Source organism: Cyprinodon variegatus, unplaced genomic scaffold (assembly GCF_000732505.1).
Source record: "Cyprinodon variegatus isolate N-32 unplaced genomic scaffold, C_variegatus-1.0 Scaffold1112, whole genome shotgun sequence".
In the NCBI taxonomy this organism is placed as follows: Eukaryota; Metazoa; Chordata; class Actinopteri; order Cyprinodontiformes; family Cyprinodontidae; genus Cyprinodon; species Cyprinodon variegatus.
This window is the reverse complement of record NW_015151565.1, coordinates 97,970-106,910: the sequence shown is the minus strand read 5'-3', so window position 1 is coordinate 106,910 and position 8,941 is coordinate 97,970. Positions and strand designations below refer to the sequence as shown.

Here is an 8,941-nt window from a genome sequence, read left to right as displayed (position 1 = left end):
TTTTCCTTAGATAGAAAACTTTGAATCAATCTGACTGGATGATCTGGTGAACTAGAAAGTGCCTTGAGATGACATGATGTGAATCGGAGCTATAGAAATAAACTGAATTTAATTGAATTTTAGTTTTACTTTTCCTCTGGGCCATTCCACTTTATTCCACATAACTTAATTCCTGGACATCTATGGTTTGATTTCTATGGAGGTGTGAATTGCATGGATTGTTACTGACATCTGGTGGAAATGTCAATAGCACCTCTAGAAATAGATTCACTGAGGAAAAAGGAAGGAGATCTCAATACTGATTTCACCTGCTGTATAATAACGCAACGTAACAGCTGCAACAGAGACGAGAAAAATGAATGGAGCCCAGTTTGTTTATAGAAAAACCCTGAAGGAGACAGGAGGGTCTGGCTGCAGAGTGGACAGTGCTTCTCCTGCACGGTCCGGACCAGAAGTTTATTCCTGACATTTTGTTGGAAGCCTTCAGGAATAGCTCATAGCATGTATGAGCTTCTGGATTTTATTCTGTAAATCAATTTATTGATCGCACAGCGGGGAAATTCCCTCTCTGTATTTAACCCATCTGCTTAGGGAGTAGTGGGCTGCCATTGTGCGGTGCCCGGGGAGCAGTGTGGGGTAAATGGTCTTGCTCAGGGACCCACAGTGGCAGGCTGTGGGGATCGTACCGGGTACTTGCAACATGTAAGAGGACAAAGCACTTCTCTAACCACTAGGCCACCATTCCCCCCTGAGAAGAAGAGTTCAATTTTTTTCTCGAGGCAACAGCTCCCTTAAATCTGCCTTTTCCCTCCTTCCCTACAAACAAAACAGGTTTTATTGTATATTTTTTGAGTGATTTTCGTTTGCTTATTCCAACATGATCCATCTCTTACAGATACATGTTTTAATGTGACTCCCGCTGAAAGTTCTTTACAAGTTAAATGCTGCATCACATGACTGCCGGAAGGAGGGAACATGGACCCGGAAGAATATGGACTAGAGTCCTGCACGGGTCGAGTTTTACCAACCCGCACCCGCCCGAACCCGTTAGGATGACTACTGAACCCGACCCGTCACCCGCGGATATCTTCAATTCAAATCCAAACCCGACCCGACCCGACCCGTTGATATTTAACCCGCAACCCGACCCGTTAAAAAATCAAGTAATAGGCTATAGTACGCTGCGCTGCAGAACAGTGCCATTAACACTGCAGCAGACGTGTATGCACTGACTGTGGCCTTTTTGGAGGGAAGCCCACACTGCCAGCAGGGCTTTAAGCTACAACAAGGGTGACCCCAGTGCCTGATTAATATAACATTTCTGATGTCCATAACAACACACACGCATAAAAAAAAAAAATTGCCAACTACCCGCCCGCACTAAAAAAATATCCGCCCGACGACCGACCCGTTTAATTTTATTTATGTATTTTTCACCCGCAAAAGAGCATTTTTGCGGGTGACCCGTCCCGTTGCAGGACTCTAATATGAACTCAGAAGAACATGGACCCGAAAGAACGTGGACCCGGTAGAATGTGGACCCGGTAGAACGTGGACCCAGAAGAAAGTGGACCCAGAAGAACATGGACCCGAAAGAACGTGGACCCGGTAGAATGTGGACCTGGCAGAACGAAGCCCCGGAAGAAAGTGGACCCGGAAGAACATGGACCCGGAAGAATGTGGACCCGAAAGAAAGTGGACCCGGTAGAACGTGGACCCGGTAGAACGTGGATCCGGAAGAACATGGACCCAGAAGAACGTGGACCCGGCAGAACGTGGACCCGAAAGAACGTGGACCCGGTAGAACGTGGACCTGGCAGAACGAAGCCCCGGAAGAACGTGGACCCGGAAGAACATGGACCCGGAAGAATGTGGACCCGAAAGAAAGTGGACCCGGTAGAACGTGGACCTGGTAGAACGTGGACCTGGTAGAACGTGGATCCGGAAGAACGTGGACCCAGAAGAACGTGGACCCGGCAGAACGTGGACCTGGTAGAACGTGGACCCGGTAGAGAGTGTGCCCACGGTAGAACATGGACCCGGCAGAACGTGGACCCGGTAGAATGTGGAGGTCCCAGTAGAACATGGACCCGGTAAAACGTGGACCCCGAAGAAAATGGACTCGGTAGAACCTTGCCTTCAACATCCTTCCAAACATTGTGATGGGCTTTAATTAGGCAGGATTTAGGACCCAGATGAGGGAACCTGCTGCAGCAGTAAACCTACACCTGGTACCGCAGGAAATGGGCTGGGCCAATCAGGGAACAACAGAACCGTGCCAGTCACAGCAGCTCAGTCACATTTGCCTTTCAAATAGGTGGGCTGAGCGGCGCTACCGGGCCCCAGATATCAGAACCTCAGAACTACTGCTGCTCCGCTGCGGTTCCATACTTCTGTTCTACTGACAGAGGTTAGCCGTTTTAAATGAAAGCCAAACTTTTAATTCCTGATTCAACGGATCCTGGAGTCCTTAGTGTTTTTCTAGAACCTCAGAGGTCAGACAGGTTTCTATAGTCCCAATGACCCATCAGAACCAGCTTCATCTGGACCTCCCAGCAGAACATTCAGAGGACCAGCTGCTTTGCTGTCCATCCAGGTTCCAATGACCTTCTAAAGGTAGAACCACTGCTGGTTCTGACCTCAATGATCTCCCAGCCTGAGGGAGGAGCGGTACCGTGGAGGTTAGAACGTTCTTGGTGGTGTTGGATCTCAGGTGTGAAGCTCCATGGTTACATAAGTTCTGCAGAGGACCAAAAACACGACCCCTGGAGGCAGAGGAGGAACAGTCTTTAAAAATGGCTCGAGGTTCTGACTTTCACTCCCAGTAAGCACCTGTGGGATTTACTGGTCAGAATGGACGTAAGGGATCAGGCGGGTACCACAGAACCTCAGAACCTCTTCAGAGGCGGAAAGTTCTCTGAGCAGCAGGCGGCTCCTTCTGAAGCCTCCTGCTGTGGGCCCCACCCACACAGCCTGAGCTGAAGACCACAGCCATGACTCACTCCCTCCTTTCCCTCTGCGCCCTTCCCTACATGTCTGTCTCTCTGTTTCTACATGTCTCTCTGTCCCTCCATGTCTCTCTGTCACACAGTCGGGCCAGGGAAATCGGGTTCCTCGGTTCTTTAAAGAACTACTTGTTGTTTAGAGAGAAAGTAGAACTCTGTGATCCTGAATCTCTGAGTTGTTGGAACCCGCCCTGAAGGCAACACAGACTGGAGAAAAGCCAGACCAATAGAACCTTACCTGGTCTCCAAACGTCTCACAAACAGCAGAAACCTCCACAGCACCGTAAAAAAAATCTATGAAAATCCAGAAGTGCAGTAAGAGGGAAAAACTCTTTGGATCCTCTTTTTTCTGCTGTTGTCTGCTTTCTGCCTCCTTCCTCAGAAAACCAGCCGGACCAGACAGAGCAGCTGCGACGTCATGAAAACACGAAAGCACAAAGGCTTTACATGTTCTGATCTGTCTGTTTCCACTTCTGTAACCCCAAACCTCATGAATAAATAAAGGAAGACACACCTACAGCATTCAGGGAGGGAGGAACCCGGCATCCTGCTGCCTCGCCCTCCATGTCAGGCTGCTGAGCAATCACAGCGCAGGAAAACAGCATATAAAACCCCAAACCTGATCCAAGACCAGGTCCTGATTGCAACTCTGACCCAACCGTGGAAATTCAAAGTCAGAAACAGGGCCGTGCACAGACTTTGTCAGGGCCAGGGGCGTCCTTACCCTGCATGTCACTGGTCAGTAAGTTAGCACCACCAAACAAGACTTTCAGGTTGAAGAAGAACGTCTGTGATGTTCCAGCTAGCAATCCGGTGGTGAACAAGACTGTGGAAGTACGACCGTGTCACAATTGGTGACACACGATCATGGGATCTCCCGTGTCACCAATTGTAGCCAATTGGAAGAAATGGAGAAGAGAGCTTTGGACACCTTCAGAGGAACACCACCCACGAACTGGTTTAGATCTGTGGATGACACGTTGGTCAATATCAAGTGAAAAGAAGTGTAAGTATTAACTTAGTGGACCACAACATGCGGTTCACCAGAGAAGATGCCAATGCCAACATGTTGCCTTTTTTGGACTGTTTGGTGAGCATGGAAGGAGATGGAAACATCAACATAGAAGTCTATAGGAAGTCCACTCACAGAGACCAACATCTTCTTTCTGACTCCCACTACCCACTGGAACACAGACCTTCAGTCATCAGAACCTTCCAGCAGCGGGCCGAGCATGTCCCTACTAAACCAGAAGCACAAAGAACAGAAACACATCAAAGATGCTCCGCTAGACTTCCAGGTTATGGCGGCCATGTGAGGACGTGTATTCGCTGCTCTGCTGAGCAGCAAATGAGCTTGTGAGTTCGGAATAATGCCTAAAGCAGCAAAAAGATCCAAAGAAGTAAGTGAAAAGGCGAAACGACATAAGCTAACGGAATACCACCTTTAAGGTGAAATACAGAAAGCTAATGCTAGCTCATGCTCGGGTTCCGATGGCTGCCGCAGACAGAGAAGAGAACCCGAAGTCTCAAAGCAGCAAGGTGGACGAAATACTTTCTGTTGGTAATTTGATCCAGAAGGATTTTTTCCTCCTGATTTAACAAAGTTTTGGGCTCCATTGAAAGTGTAGGAAAATATATAAATAACTGTACCCAACGAATCAAAGAAACTGAAACACGCATTTCTGATGCGGAGATAGTAAGGCTAGGATCGAAGGTGGATGCGCTGGAGTCCAAGAAGAAAGACTTGGAAGATAAAGTTACGGATCTGGAGGCTCGGTGGAGACAAAACAACCTGAAGAGCAGAATCCATGTGAGTTCTTAGAAAAGTGGATGCTGGAGACCCTCGATGTTGGAGCGGATCGAATTGGACCCAGGAGAGAAAGCACGGCAGCGTCCCGCACTTTAATGATGAGATTCCTCAGCTACAAGGATAGGCAACGTGTTGCTCTAGCATCAAGAACTAATACTGACATTCGATACCAGAATCATCAAGTCCGGTTCTACTCAGATACTGTGGCGGATCTTTTCCAGCTTCAGACGCAGTTTGACCCGATACGCATGGAACTACGCAAACTGGGTTTGCGCCACAGGGTTGCTCACCCAGCCAAGCTGCTGGTGACTTATCAAGACCGAAGTCATGCTTTCAAAACAGCGGCGGCTGCACATGAGGCAGCAAAGGGTTAAACGACCATACGGTTTCTTAAATTAACAATTTGGGACTTCCTATAACTTTGTATTTGCCTTTATTGGTCATTTTTATTGTTGGTGGAACAACAGGGAAATATTACAAACACATTTATTTCTGCTTAGGTTTTGCAAGAGGAAGCATGCACATACCGGTTGGTGTGCATACTAATATGTTAGAGCCCATGAGCAAATATAAGGAAGATAAAAACTTTTGTTTTTGTTATTTTTGATATTAGACTGCTCCTCACTGCGTGTGGGTCGGTCACACGCGATAACGGGAGGTGCACGGAGGGGGGAAGTAGTCCCTCGGAAGTTGATGTGTGAACCTAGGGTTAGGGGATATGTTGTGGGTTTTGTTCTGTTGTTCAAGCTTCTCAAATGTCCATGTTTGTGTGGGCTAAACTTTGTTTTTATTTCTTCTCCATTTCTGCTAATTTGGTGGATCTTGCTTGTCACAAGCTTTAAATCTTAAAATGGTTACATGGAACCGCAGGGGCCTACAACGTCTAAAGGTCATTAATAAACTACAAGATTTGAATTCAATAATAGTATTTCTACAGAAGACGCATCTTATGGAAGAAGATGAGGGGCGGGTCAGGAGGAGGTGGCGAGGCAATGCTTACACTTCAACATTTTCTTCTCGATCAAGAGCGATTATCACTCTTTTCACAAATCCGTCCCATTTTTAGTAAACAATGTAATCAAGGATCGGAGAGGTAGATATTTGATAGTTCAGGGCTCTTTACTATCTGAAAAAGTTAACCTAGTTAATGTCTATGGTCCTAACACAAATGATTCTGGCTTCTTTCAAAACCTGTTTCTCTTAATTTAATCGTTGCAAGGGTGCTTTGTGATCGCAGGGGATTTTAATTGTACTCTTATTACAGAAATAGATAGATCCACGGGGTTAGATGTGACACATAACACCTGTAGAAAACCTATACAGATGTTTATAAAAACTCTTAGACTGGTAGACATCTTTAGGGAACTTCAGCAACAAAACAGAGCCTGGTCATGTTATTCAGCAATATTGCAGACCTTCTCGCGAATAGGTTATTTTTTAATTTTATCAGAACTGATATCCAAAATTAAAAACTGTGCGTATGGGAACATAGTGATTTGAGACCATGCTCCATGCTCTCTAAGCTACTGTGATAAGAACCTTACAAGGGATCTCACTAGATGGCGCTTTTAGCATCAATGGTTGCAGGATAAGGGTTTTGTTAGGTATATAAGAACACCAATTGATGAGTTCTTTGAATTAAACGTAAATCAAACAACAGCATGCATCAGAGGGGAGGCCTTTAAAGCGTTTATTAGAGGCCATATAATTAGCTTTACAGGCAATAAGTCCAAGGAAGCTAAGACTAAAAGGCAGCACCTAACAAATAAAATAAAGAACATGCAGGAGAGGGTTTTCAAACAAACGATACCGAGTTGAAAATAAAAACAGCTGTTGATCCTCAGAGCAGAATATGAAAAGATGTCAAGTCTCAGCTGCATCCAGTCTCTTAAGATTGAAACAACATTTTTATGAACAGGAGGACAAGGCTGGAAAACTTCTAGCTTGGCAGATTAAACAGCTTGAAAAAACAACTTTGATTACATCAATTGAAACAAAGGATAAAACTCTAATAGATCCAAGGGATATTAATAATGCTTTTAAACATTACTATCAGAAATGATATGACTCTAAAGGAAAGTTAGACCAAGAGGAATTATACAAATTTCTGGATTGAATATATACATATAGAGCAGTGTAGATTAGACGTAAATATAGAAATAAATAAGCAACCAGGACCTGAAGGTATCCCCATTTAAGGACAAATTGCTCCCCCCCCCCCTTTTAGACATGTTCATGGAGTCATTTAAAAATGGCAAATTGCCTTCCTCTTTGCTTTCAGTCAACGCAGAGAAGGCTTTTGATAGGGTTGAATGGCCCTATCTTTTTAACATATTGGAAAGATTGAATTGTGGTAGTAACTTTATTAAATGGGTTAAATATTATTGATAATCCAACTGCAGAAAAAGGAAGGGTTGTCACCAAGGATACCCTCTCTCTCCCTTATTATTCACATTAGCAATCGAGCCTTTTGGCATCAGTTGTTCGTCTCTATCCATGAATCTGTGGGATCACGGTGGGTCCCACTAAGCACACCATTTCTCTCTTCGCTGATGATGTTATTTTATTTCTAACAGATCTGAAAAACTAAATTCCGGTGGTGATCGAAATGATTCAGGAATTTGGGAGAGTCTCAGGTTCCAAAGTAAGTAATACAAAGGTTACTTTATACTTTTATACTTTAAGTAGTTTTTGGAGCACATACTTTTTCACTTTTACTTGAGTAAAGAGGTCAAGTTGATACTTCAACTTTTATCAGAGTGTTTATAAACTGCAGTATCTATACTTCTACTTAAGTAACAAAAGTGTGAAGTTTTGACACCACTGCACACTACAACCGCAAAAACTGCTGCAATGGAGAATAATTACTATTTAATACCCTGTGCAATAACCTTTTTCTCTATATCTGACCTCCAGAGCAACAATCCAGTATAATGATCCTGCTATAGAAACAAAAAGCCGTCCGATGTGGACGCCCTGTTTATACGGTTTATATCCCACACTGCTTTTTCTTCTTTTGGCTTCTTCTTCTTCTTTCACTATTTGAGCTGATGGAGCGAGAAAAGTTCTCCACTGTGAGATTGATCAATCAATCAATAATTTCCTTTCCGATATCCCTGTAAATTATTAAATCTCAAAAAATTATGAAAAAGAAGAGCAACAGAATAAAAATTCGACCTTTCCAATATGGCGGCCCTGTTGACGCGGTAAGCTCTTCAAAGTAAAAGACCGGTTGAGTTTTCTTTTGAAAGTCCTAAGCGGAAGTGGTTCCACAGCTTCGTCCCTGTCCAACATGTCCTCCACGCTGACCCGTCAGTAGAAGTCAGTGGGTTTGTCCGTGGATCCTTTGCCCTCAGTGAGTATCCATTCCATGGATTTATTGTGTTTGGGTCACAGTGAGGTTCGGTTCCGTGGATCATTCCCGGTAACAAGGTCACGGTGCTAAGGTCCGCCCGGACCTGGCGGGCCGGTTCGGTCCTGCGGGCTGACATTTGGACTGCAGCCCACCTGGACCGGCCTGACGGAACCGGACCGGACCGGACAGGACCTTCGGCCCCTGAGCTGTTAGAAGATCTGGTTCAATCCAGAACCATGGTTCTGGTTCTGGGGAGCTTCCCTCTGCCCTGATTGGTTGATTTTATAAACTACGCATTCAATGACGTCATAACATCCAAACGGGCCGCGTGATGAAAACAATTTAAAAGCTTTAAAATTAATGGTTTGATGTAAGCTTTGGATTCACAGCAAAACTGTTTATTATTGAAACCTTGAAAACTATAAGAAATAAAAACCATAAATAAAGATGAAATAAAATATGAAATAAATAAACATGAGAATAAAAAGGGGGGGTAGTAGCTGTTGGTCAGTGGGTCCAATGTTCCCCTCAGAACCAGGTTCTGTCTGTCGGGTCAGCAGATAATCGGTCCACTGGATGCTCAGGCTGCTTTAACTGTTCTGTTTCTACGCTGCAGGTTAGCTCTGATGCTCAGGCTGCTCTAACTGTTCTGTTTCTACGCTGCAGGTTAGCTCTGATGCTCAGGCTGCTCTAACTGTTCTGTTTCTACGCTGCAGGTTAGCTCTGATGCTCAGGCTGCTCTAACTGTTCTGTTTCTACGCTGCAGGTTAG

General features: G+C 44.9%; 1 protein-coding gene across 1 annotated transcript in view; it reads right to left on the bottom strand.

The window, feature by feature from the left end:
• LOC107101551 (gap junction beta-4 protein-like) overlaps positions 1-3,472 on the bottom strand; it is a 9,839-nt gene extending 6,367 nt beyond the window's left edge. The window contains exon 1 of the mRNA XM_015400501.1: positions 3,244-3,472. The gene's annotated coding sequence lies outside the window, so the exon portion shown is untranslated. The remainder of the gene's footprint in view (positions 1-3,243) is intronic.
• Positions 3,473-8,941: the final 5,469 nt, after the last annotated feature.